Raw genomic sequence first — 5000 nt, 5'->3', positions numbered from 1 at the left:
AAGAACGACTGACAAAGAAAAATAGCTTTTTCAGAAAACTGTCAGGATGTAGAAGACATTTTTTTGAATCTGATCTCAGGTAAAAACAGGTTAAGAGACAGTGTGTTGTTGGCGAGGCCGTAGGGGGGGAGGAGGCGTCCTCCTTGTAGCTCCAGCGGTTGCTCGTTTGTTTGTTGGCTGGAGATGAGGTTCAAGTTCAGCCCTGACCCCCCGCTCCCCCCCCCTCCCCTCCCCCCACATTGTGCGCAGAGGACCATTGAGGTTTTATGAAGCGGCAGTAACCCGGGCAGAACAAACTCTAAGGGACAGGCGGGCGGACAGCAGGAGCCAAGCCGAGCCCAGAGGAGAGCTACCGCCACCCCGAACCGCCCCAGCCCCCACCCCGCCCCGCCCGGTCCCAACCTGGCTGACCAACCAACCCACACCACTACCCAGCATGCATCGCTCTCTCCTCGCCAGGATACCAAAAGGCTCCCCGGGGAGGGAGGGAGGGAAGGAGTGGGTCGGGTGGAGGGTTTGGGGGGGCAGATATGCAAATATAGAGGCGAGCGTTCCGTCAGCCAAGTGTCCATTTCCCACTTAAAAGCACCTCTTTCCCCTGCAGGATGCAGAGCAAACCTTCAGGCTGGAGATCAGCGAAGCCCTTCAGTCACAGAAAGAAACATGTCTGCTCTCTACCCTTCCTGGCCCCCTTCTCTCTCTCTCTCTCTCTCTCGCTCCCTCTCTCTCTCCATCTCACTCCCTCCCAGACAACCAAGCCCACTTTCCTTTACCTCCCCTCCCTCTTTTCCACACACACACACACACACACACACACACACACACACACACACACACACACACACACACACACACACACACACACACACACACACACACACACACAGTCCCAAATTAGCTTAGGAAGAAGAAGAAGAAGAAGTTAGAAGGCCGGGGTCCGATTTGTTTTTATTGCCCTCTCTCACTCTCTCTCTCTCGCACGTCCCTCTCTTGTTCTGCAGACGCTCTCAGAGAGAGACCCTGGTGAGCTCAGAGGTCACCGGAGGTCACCACACACACCTCCCGGCCATGAGGGGGGGGGAGGGGGAGGGGGGGGGGACGGAAACCAGGAGCCCGACAAGTCAGCACGATGAAAAACAGGAGGGTGGGAGAGGAGGGGTCGAGGGAGGGGAGGGAGGCAGGGAAGGAGAAGCTGAAAAACAGGATAAGATAAATGTTTCTGCTCGGGGGTTGTAAAGGAAGGGGGGGGGAGGAGGGGGGGGGGTGAGATGGGGTCTCTGCTCTCTCTGGAGTCAAGAAACATACCAGAGGTTCTAACCAGTCAGAGATAAGGAGATAGCTGATGCTTATCTATACCGACTCCTATTACTCAAAGACAGACAGAGCAGAGCAAGGCTTCATCGTTTGACTGTTGACTCCTCAGAGCACATTTTCCAAATCACCAATTTTAGAAAAAAACCTATTGATCATTCTGTTCCTCCAGTCCTGACAGACACCCAGTCCTGATTCCACTGGATCCGCGGAATGGTGAGCGCGGGTGGCTGTAAGTGTGCATGTGTGTGTCCAAGTCCATGTGTGTGTGTGTGTGTGTGTGTGTGTGTGTGTGTGTCCGTGTGTGTGTGGTGTGTGTGTGTGGTCCGTGTCCGTGTGTGTGTGTGCGTGTGTGTGTGTGTGTGTGTGTGGAGGGGGAGAGCAAAATGTCATTTTTCGGGTGTGTCGGTACCGTTCTGTAATGGAACAAGATATTGTAAATATTGTAAAATAAACAATCAATCAAAATCATACCCGGAAGTTATGCGGGAACGCCCACTGAGTGGCAAAAAACTATACTTCTGGCCTTTGACAGCCCCATACATCCACACAGAAGAGTCATATTTGACTGCATTAAATGACTTTAACCAACATTTACATTCACTCTGCCACTCGCTCTGCCACTCACTTTATGCATACCCTCTACAGCAGGGGTGTCGAACTCAACTTGGGGCGAGGGCCGCATTGGTCAAAAGGTCACTTGATGGGGGCCACAACCAGTTGTGGACGCACGCTCGATGTCTCAGTCAGTCACTGCTATAATCTATCTATCTATCTATCTATCAAGCGATCGTTAACTGTGTCTGTTAGAGAGAGGGGCAGAGAAGAGTGGCGTTGCTCAACTTGATTTATACTCATATTCTCCACTCTGATGAAGGTACATGTTCGACATATCATGCAGCCTTACTTATTAGCCTATATTTTGGCTATTAAAAAAATTAAATAATAATCACTGGATCACCAGTTGACACCCCTGCTCTATAGTGTGTCTGAGGTGAGACGAACAAACATATTCATTCATTGGTGGGATGATCGTCATCATCAACATTCCCTGAAGAAGACCTTCTATAGGTCGAAACGTTGGATAATAATAAATATACAGCATTGCGGCTACGTGTGTTACAGCCTTTTTCCTCATTTTTTACTTATGATCATCATCATCAAAACATCTGTCGGAGCGTCCGCTGTCGTAGCTCCAGGAGGTGGACAGAGTTAGTACAAATATGACCTGGTCAGAAGTAAAAGTAGCTTGACAGTCAAAATGTTACTTAACCGTCTTCCTGCCATTGCCGAAGCCCTTCGGCAATTGCACTTTTATAGTGCATATGATTGATCAAGCCATAATGCTACTCACGTTAGCCGGTTAGCTAGCAGTGTTGTTAGCACTGCACTGGATCGTTCATATTAATTCACCGTCGCCATAAGAATCCATTCTATCCGTTTCTTTCAATCGCCTGTATCTCCTATTCCTTGTCCCAGATGGCATTTTTGGTCAAAACAGCGTTTCTTTGACGGCACGAGCCGACGTTGTGGAGTGCTAAAATGTACCGGCATGATTCGATCATGTAAACAAAGGTTGTCTTGGCAACGTAAAGCTGGCAGGGATAAGCTCACTTCCGGTTGAGGCAAAATGTGGCTTTTCAAAATAAGAGCTCAAATTAAAAAAATGCTGGCATGAATTAGGTCCTAATTTCTCAATAAATGGCAGCAGTAAAAGGGTTAAGTACATTTACTCAATTACTGTCCACCTCTGCCTAGCGGTCTAGGCGTTGGGGCGGCGGTGGCTCAGGGGTAGAGTGCCTGGATGGTAACCGTAAGGTTGCCAGTTCGAACCCGGGCTCCCCCAGAGTTACTGTCGAAGTGTCCTTGAGCAAGACACTGAACCCCTAATTGCTCCCGATGTGCTAGTTGGTGCCTTGCATGGTTTCCGCTGCCATCGGTGTATGAATGTGTGTGTGAATGGGTGAATGTAATGCACAATCTCTGTAAAGCGCCTTGGATAAAGGCGCTATATAAAATGCACCATTTATGCCTGACAGCGTGTCGTGGGTTCGAGTCCCGATCCCGACGAACTTCGCTGCATGTCATTCCCAGTCTCTCTCTCTCTCTCTCTCTCTCCCTGTTTCCTGTCAATCTCCACTGTGTCCTATCAATACAAAGGTAGAAAAGCCCCAAAAATATCGTAGAAAAAAAATAAGTAACATTTGGAGACTCTGTACTTTTACAGTGTACCACTGTACTCAGTACACTGAACTGAACCAGAATGCTGGAAGCAGCAATTTAACCCATTCTGGGCGGGAACCCCTTTTGGTGTTTTAAGCATTATGTTATGCTTTAGCTATTGAAAAATAGCAGATCTACAAGCTCATAGCACGACACTCGGTGCCGCACTATGAGCTTGTAGATCTGCTGTGAAAATGTGGCGCAAATCTTTGAATATATATTCTTTCAGAGCGAACGTTTTTAACTCAAATCTGTACTTTTTTGGGGGGGGGGGGTCCCTGGAACAACATATTTTCCGGGTCCTTGAAATGAAATAGTTTGAGAACCACTGACATAGAAAACATAGGCTTTTCAGAAAGAACTGTCATGTTTTTAGAAGACATTAGACAGTAGAATCGAACTTAAGTCTAAATGGAATTAACATAAAAGCAAAGTGGAGAGGAAACAACTCACAGGGGCTGGACAAGCAGACAACAGTCTGTTGCATGCAGCATGTCGCAGAGCTGCCAACCTGCACACATTTTGTGTACCAACCACGCAATTCTAGGTGTCTATACGCCTAGAATTGCGTGGTTGGTACACAAAATGTGTGCAGGTTGGCAGCTCTGCATGTGGCACACGACAGGGCCTAAAACTATTTGAGTGGAATCGCTTTCGAATGCGACCGTAGCCACCCCACTACCACACAATGCATCCTACTAGATACTGCTTTGGGACTCAACCCATTTAGGACGGACGTCGACATTTAAAACAAATATTCTAAATCCTACAGTTTTCTGAAATAAATATTTTCACGATTTTTCAAAAATAGCAGACCTACAAGCTCGTAGCAGCGACTTTTGTCGCTGTCGCTGTCGCTTTTGTCGCTTTTGTCGCTTTTGTCGCTGTCGCTTTTGTCGCTTTTGTCGCTTTGTCGCTGTCGCTTTTGTCGCTGTCGCTGTCGCTTTTGTCGCTGTCGCTTTTGTCGCTGTCGCTGTCGCTGTCGCTTTGTCGCTATGAGCTTGTAGATCTGCTATTTTTCAATAGGAAAAAAATATGACCAAAGGGGTTCCCGCCCCAAAAAAACTTTTTAAAATGTTTTTATTTTTTTCTGAAAAACCTCCTGTTTCTGTATCAGTGGTTCTTGATATTTCATGTCAAGGACCCCAAAAATTATACGTAATATGCCACCGACCCTCAATCTGAAAATATGTTGTTCCAGGGACCCCCCCCCCCCCCCAGAAGCAAAGATTTGAGTTAAAAACTGAACTCTGAAAGAATATAATATTCAAGATTTGAGGCACATTTTCATGATTTTTCAAAAAATAGCAGACCTTTGCTATGAGCTTGTAGATCTTTTATTTTTCCCCAATAGCTAAAGAATAACATGATGCTTTAAATAAAACACCGAAAGGGTTCCCATTTTGGTGTTAGCATCATGCTATGCTTTAGCTATTGAAAAATATCAGATCTACAAGCTCATAGCG

At 47.0% G+C, this 5000-nt stretch overlaps 1 protein-coding gene across 1 annotated transcript in view; it reads right to left on the bottom strand.

Moving 5' to 3' along the window:
* The window catches only part of cecr2 (CECR2 histone acetyl-lysine reader), a 104824-nt gene that overhangs the window by 69677 nt on the left and 30147 nt on the right, over positions 1–5000 (bottom strand). The window lies entirely within an intron of this gene.

This window comes from Protomyctophum parallelum (genome assembly GCF_964188405.1).
Source record: "Protomyctophum parallelum genome assembly, chromosome: 4".
NCBI classification, from domain to species: Eukaryota; Metazoa; Chordata; class Actinopteri; order Myctophiformes; family Myctophidae; genus Protomyctophum; species Protomyctophum parallelum.
This window is presented reverse-complemented; position numbering and strand designations above follow the sequence as displayed.